This window comes from Lissotriton helveticus, chromosome 3_1, assembly GCF_964261635.1.
Source record: "Lissotriton helveticus chromosome 3_1, aLisHel1.1, whole genome shotgun sequence".
Lineage (NCBI taxonomy): Eukaryota > Metazoa > Chordata > Amphibia > Caudata > Salamandridae > Lissotriton > Lissotriton helveticus.
The window spans coordinates 1,079,511,330-1,079,521,449 of NC_136061.1; positions in this window are offsets into that span (position 1 = coordinate 1,079,511,330).

Genomic DNA, 10,120 nt, shown 5'->3' on the forward strand with positions numbered 1-10,120 from the left:
AGATATTCTAGCTTACAAGGTGTAGTAAGTCATCCCAATTATCAAATCAGAAATTATGGATTGATATCGTATGGTACATTGCTGAATTTTCCAGTTGACCAGAAGCAACTGCATGGTCAGACTGTTAATCACTGTGTCAAAATGATTGTGAGGAGGAATTGTGATGTTAGGAAAGTATACTAATGGCATATCCACTTTGACCCAGTTAAGCAAGTTATGAAAAAATAAGGCATATAAAATACTCTAGTAGAAAAACCTTAATTAAGTTGTGGGTCATGTCATTGAGCAGAAATGTAAAAAGAAAGAATATCTTTTTCATCCTCCAGATACTTAAAATTAACAACCACACAATCCTCCATCAGGTTTATACTGAAGGCCCTACCCGAAGATATGCCTTACAAACAAAATCCTATCACTCCTATCACACACAGCCCTGTTAAGGCTCATATTTCAGCCAACCAAATAATTCCTTTGTTTTTGAGCTAAAGCATGCTTTCAGATGACTAAGGGCATCAGGAAGGGATGGTGGCAAAAACGAAATCATAGGGCCAAGCTTCAGGAGGAAGATGTAGGGGTGACAGTGGTATTCTTATTGACAATGCTCTTTTGTTGCTTAAAGGATCAACATTATCTCGAACATTCAATTTGCTATCTTGGATGACTGTGCAGAACAGATGTGATGGAAGAATTGCTGCCCGCTAACCATGTTAAAAGAATAGGAACTGCTGAAGCATTATTCTGATCTTGAAAACAAGTCGAATTTGTCTAGCTGGAAGAGATACCTCAGCTGCAGTGTTTGTGTCATGCAGTGCAGCAGTAGTGACATGAGATTTTATAGATTAGTCCATCACTTGTTCAATTCTCAATAGTCGTAAAATGTGAATCTATCACAAAATTAACTCTACTCAAAAAGTTGTCAAAGCCCCAGTAAAGATACAGTCAGTGGCTCATCATTAGACATACTCTGATGCTCACCTGCCCTAACCCATGTACTGGCTTCTTTTTTTTACACTTGGCAGCTAGGCTGACAGTTTTGGGAGTATGGAAATCTTCTTAAGCATCAGAAAGAATTGTAAAAATATTTGAAACATGCAGAAGCAGTCAATAATTCTTGATCCTCCAGATTCACTTGTGGGCAGGAGATATGAGGCAGAAGGAAGGACTTTCTATGGAAAGGGACCTCTCTGCCAGTTCAATTTCTTTGGAAGTTACATCCACTGACTCGCATGGAAGCAGTCGATAGTAGAATGGGTAGAAACTTTTATACTTGGATGAGAGGTACATGTGATCTTTCCTATCCCACAATGCAAAAAAGTAAGAATAAGTACAGGATCGAAAGGTCAAAGAGGGATGGCCTACCCACTTGTAGCAGCTGATAGATGCACATGGGCCCGGTATTGGCCAATCTTCACCTGGGCCCTGAGTGGGCATGGCCCGTATGCCTCCTGTCAATCAGGGAAGTGAAATACACTATATAGAGCTCAACTCCTCCTCCTTCCAGCAAGTAGAGAAGTGAAACCTAAGAGGTGTAACTGTAGATCACTGTTACATAGAGGCTTCGGGAGCCAAGCGGAGATGCAAGGTAATAAGTAAGGAGCCCAAAAAGGAAACATAGCAACCGGAATGTATTTACTTTTGACAATGAACTCGCTCTGCAAAGCAGGAGCTTACTCACTCATAACAAGGTGCTGAAAAACACTGACTGCTGTAGCCAATCAAAAAAAAGAGGCTGCAAAACTTAAATCCTCCGGAAGGAGTTACAAAGGTGGTTAACTCTTGAGACCTATCATCTAATGCGATCTGGTGGTAAGCAGATTTGAGATCCAAAAGTGTAAAAAATGTAGTCTTCAATTACGGCAAGTAAGTCTTGAACCTAGGGCAGAGGATGGCAATCAACCATAATGGCTCTGCTGAGACAGCGCATATCAGTACACAAGCAAATCTCAGCATCCTTTTTGTACACAATTACATTAGGGCTTACCATTTAGAGGAGTCAGTGGGTTTGACAATACCATCTCCAACTAACCTCACAAATAGCTTTTTTCAATTCCACTCTAACACTTAAAGGGACACGTCTGGCATTGTGTGTAACAGGTAAAGCATGCCTCTTCAAACTATTCGTGTGCACATATTTCTGAATGAGCTCAGTCTTATCAGAAAGAAATTCAGGAAATCTTTAACCATGTCTTCGGTGGGATTTAATTCATCAGTAGTAAGCAGAGATACATTTGCTACCCTGATTGGTGGTTCAGCACCAAGCACAAGCATAAGACCAAGTTTCTACCCTAAATTGCTATGCAGATTTTAGTTGACATTGACCTGCCAAGACAAGACACAGTGTCTATGAAGAACTCAACCATAAGCTTTAGGATGTATGCTGTGTGTGCTCCGGATAAAATGTGAACCCTACTGTTGGTAAAATAAAGTACCAGATATGATGGAGGTAGGTGCACCTGAGTCACAAATCATGTTAAGAGTTATTTTGGAACATAGAGTTACCTGACATAAAGGTTCCTTAATCTTTTTTGTATACAAAGAGTCAATTTCCAGATTCATGACCATATTTGATAGATCCGCAGGATAGTCCCCTTTATTTAAGTCAACACTGTATACCTTAACCTGGCGTTCACCAGATCTGCAAACACTATGAAAGTGGCCTAATTTATTGCACTTATTGCATCATTTACCTACTGTTGGACATTGCATATAATTGCCTGAATGGGATTCAGAAAAAACAGTGCTAGTATAATGTTGAACATTCTTAATAACTTTTCCCTTAGTTTGTAGAGCATCAACATGTTCTGAATACCCCACAGCATTAACAATTAGAGAAGATGACTGAGTGGAATCTTGAGTCATCACGCGACTGGAGATTATTGAACATTCAATGCTTTTGGCCAGATCAACAACCTCTGTCAATGAAGGGTCTTTGCGACCGAGAAGCCTTCCTTGTATCTTTTTCGAAAGCAGCTATACACAAACTGATCTCGAATGTAAACGATCTTGAATGTATAGGTTAAATGGACACTTCAAAATTATATGTAACAGCCAACACCTTTAATTCTGATATGAATTCTTCAACAGTTTCATCAGTTGTTTGCTTCTTCTTGAGAAAATTAAATCGCTCCAATAGAACACTAAGTTGTTCTGGGAATTTGACTCTAAGGACATCATTACGATGCCGGTCGGACTCTCGGCCGACAGTAACAGTAGCAGCAGAGGGACCGCCTGACAAGGAGTTGGTGGCCCCCTGCTCTCATTACAATGTGACCGCCTTCACGTCACTCGCAAAGTGTATATTTTCTATTGTGGCTTGTGCTGTGGGCAGCAGCACACGCTGCAATAGAAAATGTACACTTTAAAAACATCCCTGCACCTAGTGGCAGGCCATTGAGCAGGGTTGTTTGGGGGGCATCATAGGTGCCCCCCAGGGCCCATAGCAGAGGGCCAGGAGGGAAGGGGGGCCCTCTGGGGCCCCAAATTCACTTTCCACCTCCCTTTTTCCTGGCGGGTGACCCACCATGAAAGGGCAGGCGGAAAGGGAGATTGTAATCCTTACTGCAGTGCCTGAGAAGGCACCATGCCTATTGTACAGATTACTGACCCTCCGACCATCCGACGGGCTTCTTAAGTGTGCTTGAGCCCATAGGAAAGCGTCAGACTGTTCCTCCCCCTGCTGTCTCTGACCGCATGCATTGTAATGCGTCGGGTGGACTGTAGCAGCAGCAGATGGCAGTCGGACCACATCCGATGAGCCATCGGATGCGGTCTGACCACCATCAGAATGACCCCCTAAGTCTTGTAATCACTTCTGAATCTCTGGATTGTCCAGATGCGGCAGCATCTGGAGGCAAATGACCAAAACCTTGCTGCCCTTCATTTCCCGAATGTTTAAACAAAATAGCAGGCTTTTAGATTCAAAGCAATCTGTGATTAAATAGTTCTCAGAAGATCTTAACCCAGCATTTCCCTTAATCAAAGGTTTGCCAGGAAGTTGTAGAAATGGTGAGATCTGAGCTACATTTTTAGAAGCTATTGAAAACAATTGTTTATGATGCCATCATACAATGAAGAGTCGATACAGGTAATGACACAGTTCTTGAGAAATCAATAATTATTTCTAAGTTCACTCAAGCCATTTCAAACAAAAAGCTCTCTATATTTAAAGAAACATAGCTGCAAACTTGAAATATCCAAAGCAATCTAGCACTGTGTTTGAAATACGAGTGTTTTGGCACAACATCGATAAAGGAGAAACTCATCAGAAATTTAAAGTTAGTACCAGGAGGACAAATCTTCATGGGGCACCTCAGTGTTTACTCGTAGGACAAAGATGTAAACTAAATAATTGATGTAAAGCGCATACAACCATGTTGAGGAAGAAGCGGAGCACATGGAGCCAAAATCAGGAATTGGGCGGAGCTGGGCTAGAAATAGCCCCAAAGTAGCATTGGTCTGTGTGGGTACAGGAGAAGCACTCACTGGGTAACGGCTATGTGAAATGGTACTGATGAGGGCTTAGGTTATCTAGAGTGTGCTGTAGGCTCAAAATTCTCAAAAGTAAAAGACACACAAATGATGGAATGCAGAACAAATCAAAACATTCACCCCCAGTCAAGAGATCTGGGTTAAATCCATTTTTCTTTTGCTCACTGTGCTGCCCCAGTTTGGACCCAGCCATATGCAAATCAGTCTTGACCCTGTGACTCATGGGAACAGTCCAGCCCAAACTGCCAAACCAGGTCATTCTTGGACTGGAAACAAGCATCTTGGGACCCGTTTTGGGGTTTCACACCTCATCAGCCAGGCTAGCTTAAATCCAGTGGCACATTGAGCCCGGGACACACATCTGGGTATACATGACGCACTTAGGGCGAGAAGGGAAAAGACAGAGTCAAGACTGATTTGCATATGACTGAGTCTGAATTAGATTGGCATCTGGAGCAAAAAAATGATGGATTTAGGCCCAGGTCTCTGAACTGGGGTGAATGTTTGACATTGTGCAGGATTCTGTCCGTCAATTGTTCTTTTTGTCCAAATTAAAAAAAGTGTCATATTTCCTGATAAGAATAGAGACTTCGGCAGCCAAGTGGAGGTAAGTGCAGCATTTATTTTGTGAAGTACAAAGTAATAAATAAGGAGCCCACAAGCAGCCTGTCCTCATACATCAGACACCCAAAAAAAACTCTGAGCAACCAATGTGGGACTGCAGCAACAGCCATAAAGTAGTAACTTAAAAGGTAACATAGCAACCAGGATGCATTTACATTTGACCAGTGACCTTGCTCACTCATAACGGTGGTATGACGTTACAATGCATTTCGTTGCAATGCATGCCTTTACCACGCATGCGTTACAACGCAAATGCCATTACCACGATTAACCTTTACCACGAAAATGCCTTTATCATGCATATCTTTACAACAATTTTTGTTGTAAATCCATGCATGATAATGGCATTTTCTTGTTAAAGGTCATCTCCGATCACTTCCTTGTACCCCTGTGCGACCCCCCGCCCACATTCCTTCTAATAAATACCTATGCCCTTAACATTAAAAAAAGTCCCTGTTCGATTCCCCCATCCAAAATCCCTTTTTTCAAATTCCCCTCCCCATAACCCTATACATTTACCCCTTCGCTACACATCCCCCTCATCCCTTAAATTTGGAATTTCTAAAAATAAAATCACCCTTTCCGCTCCATGTCCTCTCTTCTCCAAGCTCTTCTGATCCGTGTCGCACTTCGTAAAGAGGAAGCGGAAGTGTCTTTCCGTTTCCTCTACCGACGCTGATTGCCTCCACATCGCGACGGAAACAGGTGCGTTTTTTGGGGGGAGACCCCTCAAACCCTCCTTTTCTAATAGCACGCTTTTTTAGGGGAGACCCCCAGGCCCCTTTTTTTAATAATTTTCTCATTAACACACATGCCTTTACTACGTATCTCGTAGTAACGATATGCGTGGTAAAGGCTGTACGTGGTAACTACGCATGCGTTGTAATTCATGCGTCGTTATGGTTATGCGTGGAAACGGCAGCGTTGTAGTGGCCGTTTCCCCTCATAACAAGTTCTTAAATGTACTGCGCACTCCATACATTACTGCAATGTCTTATGGTACAACCATCATCTACCCAGGTGAAGCAGCATTACCAACAATATCAAGACAGCAAAAGACTTATTATTTTATTTGGACATTAGTAGTTCTCATAGGATAGCAACAGCCCTAAAAGAGAAACTAGTTTGTGGATGCTGGTCACTGTAGGCACATGCCAACATCAAATTCTAGCATGTACCACTTTTATATAGCAGGCATTATAGCCCAAGTAGGCTAAAAGTCTTACTTAAGAATGACTTATTTAATATTTGAAAGTACGGTAATTGCCTGTCAAAAAATGGTTATTTAGACAGATTTGTCTGCAGATTTGAAAGTAGTATGAGTCATGCTACATAGGCAGGCAAGTGCTGCTGTACACAAGAGACATTGAACTGCAAGTGCTGTATTTTCATGCACCATATACTATGATCTTCAGGACTGATATATGTATGCCAATTAAGGATTAGCCCATGTTACCATGTTTTAGGTGTCAGATCACATACACTGGACCCTGTAGAGAAGAGGTATAAAATCAGGACTACCAGTCAGCAAAGAATGGTGGTGACCACACAAAAAGGAAACTCTCTCACAAATATATTTTGCCTTTACAGGCTAATACATAATAGAATGAAAAAGTAACTTGAATACTTCAGGACATCTATTATAACTTCAGAGTTAGTCTGTAGTCTGTCACTGGGCTGGTGTCATTTATTTATAATTATTCTATAAATCTGTTTTCTTCGTGTGGTATCTAATATTTACAGTGGGGGAAATACATATTAAAAGATGTTATCACATATACACCAAGAACAATCCTCTGTGTATTACAAATATAATTCTGAAAACCCTATTGAATTATTAGTTAATGATTCATTGCTGGTGCCGTTTTGCATAGTTTTTAATTTATTGCTACCCTTTTTTATATTTACAGGACTTACCTAATCATTGTTGAAATGTTATTTTTAAACCCACCAAGCTGTAAGTTCAAGGACAGAAAAATATTGCATAAGTTCATATGGTAGGCACATGCTGTCTAATGCAGTTTTCAGGACAATAGACAAGTAAATCCACATTACACTGAAGTCACCAAGGTAATAATAAGATGTGATATGGAGAAACATTTGTGAGCAAGTTGGAAAATATTCAGTAAATTGTTACTTTAATCAGATAACAGACAGATGATATCGAATGAATCAAGTGATTTAGAAGCTGAAATAGGACAGTTGTCAGATACAATTTCAAAATGAAATACTTTGGAGTCAGAAAGGAGGCAAACACCAAGATTTCTACACACCCATACAATGTTTTCCTCCTTTTTTGTTTTAACTGTTCACATGTAATATAAATGAAATATATTGGTGAAGATTTCTGGGAGCCAAGAGCATAATTTAGAGCTTGGTCAAACTTGCAGTTCCTCCCACCTAATTTAGAGGTGATTGATGTGCCAGGTTTATACCAGCCAAAAACCTTTAGATATCTCTCCTGGTGTAATCCTTCGACGTGACGGCTCCTCCGTGACTGGGTCACGGTGACGGTCTCTCCACTAGGTATGGTGATCCCGAGCAGGGAGGCTGAGACTTGCATTCACACTGTGTTAAGTTAACATGAGCTTATTAGAAGTTTAAACGCCATTTTTCCTTTCTGCTGACTTCTGCACAGAGCACACATTGTAATAAAAGCTTAGAGTTTAGCAGAGAGTTTTGCTTCACACGAGAATAACATGTTTTTCTGTACTAGCAGCCTTGCTTGGTAAGCTTAGTCTGCACAGTGAGTGCCGAGGCCTTCAAGGTCATTTCAACACAGTGGTTGTTGTTCGGACTGATCAGCGCACGTTCTAGACATAATATATATTCAGCTGTGGCCACCTCTGATTTTGGCGCGTTTAATAATGCACTGCGTAGGCATGCTCACGTACACTTGGAGAACATTTGTATGCTGAGAGCGTGTGCAGAATTTGATGTGATCCATTTCTGCTAATACCAGAGGTATGGGGCCGCCTATGCAATCCCAAAGAGACCTTCTGTAGATGTAAAATAACCTACTAGCAAGGGAGGGGGAAATATAGGTATATTTTAAACCTGTTTCCATTTAGCATTATAACATGCTTTCTCCCTTTGTATTTTATGGAATAGTAACTATGCAGATAATTTTGGTGCTTATAATATGTCTGCTCGTATTATCTATGATACTGCGCATGAGAACACGGCATTAGAAATAAATATTTCAAACTTGCACGTGTCTTCCTTTACTCCCTGTTTTGGACTGGTTTGTTAGTATAACAAAAAAGTGTTCATGTGTTCCACATTGCCTGAGGTAATCTAAGTTACATGTTCTGGGTTGTCTAATCATTGGTGTTATGGAAGAGCCAATGTGACACTGATGCTAGTCTGGTAGAGGATTTTGGGTACTAAAGTGAGTTTTGACACACCCTAATTCATTGAGGTCCTGAGTCTCTATGCACAGTTCTGTGTAGGAGCAGAAACCCTGCTACATGGCGCCCAACACTGGTGGTCTTACTACATGACCCTTGAGTAGTACTTCTATCAGTCCTTTGCCCCTTCACTATTGTTTTCGGTTAACAGTAGTGTTGGATTAACCTACCTATAGTTACATAGGTCTTTCAAGCTTGAATCTATCAAAACGGTTTCCTTTTGAATTACTACCCAATTGTGCTACATTGTTTTACATTGTACATCTTCTTCTCTGTGTCACTATGGCTAACGTTGACATACCGCAGCATAGTCGCATTGCGGTCGGCAGTCATTTGCAGGCTTTTAACGTTGGTTTAGAGGGCATGGCGCTTATTTTGGTAGTGAGTGCTGAGGTTGCTTACCCGTTTGAGATTTTCTACTCATGGGTGACATTTCCCGCTGTGGAGGCAGCTACTCAGGTATTTGAGACTTATACTCACACAGCCGTGCCCTGGGAGTATGTTCCTTATAGGACACAGGAGATTCCGATTTCAAGTGGCTAATGCCTTTCTCGATGTCCCCAATGCCGACAAACGCCGTCAGTTACCGAGAATTATCACGGCGGTATATAATACCATTCGCCATAATAGTTTAGGTGTCAAGCCCTTTTCTGTTAAAGATATAAAACAACCAGAGGGTTCGAAGTCTGAGAAAGACGTTCAGCCCAAAGCTCCAAAGCAAAATTGAAACAAAAATAAGAAACAGGGAAAACAACAACTGAAACAGGAGTCCCGTCCCGTGTCACCCGTGCCTGCGATTACTGAGCGCACTTATGATTTGCGCGACCGCACTACGATTAAGTCACCTGATCGATTACAGGTTCCTGATCAACGCTCTCCTCGTTCTTTACAGGACACATTGGCCTCATTGTCCGGTGGTGGAGGAAGCGGCAGAGGTCGAGGTGACCAGCAGAGGCGCGACCAGCCCCACCCGAAAGATGGAAAAGGCACGCAGGACGATTCTACGCAGAAAAGACCCGAGTTTCAGAAAAAGAAAGTTGCTGCTTTAACAGTGAGATATGCCACAGATAGTGAGAATGCAGCTTCGGAATCTGACATGGGCTCTGACGTTGTTGGACAGTGCGGCGGAGACTACCATTGTGCGAGAAGCCCTGTGTCCACTACTGAAGGTGACAGCGACTGACCAATATGTTGTTGTGGAGACAACTGATACTAGAGTAGCTCCCCCTGATAGGCTTTTTGAAATTGACCTTTTAATTGAAGGTGACATACAAAGTACCATAAAAGGCATATTTTGGGAGAATCTTACAACTACCTATAACATTTTATTAGCGGAGGCTGACTGGCCCCCACCTTTTGTTCTCGCAGCTTCGAGAGGGGAGGAGGTAATCCTCCCTAGTTTCGGGCACACAGTGTCTAAGGAGCATGCGCTGAATTTTGCAGAAGAGTGGGTTAAGGCCCTTGCGCCGGCTTTGTACCGTACTCACTGTGGTTGGGATACATTTTCCCCTCACCACGAGATTCCCTTGAAGTCTATGCCACAGCCTCAACCTCAATATCCTATACGGCGTGAAGCAAGGCTTCCATTGTGGAAATCC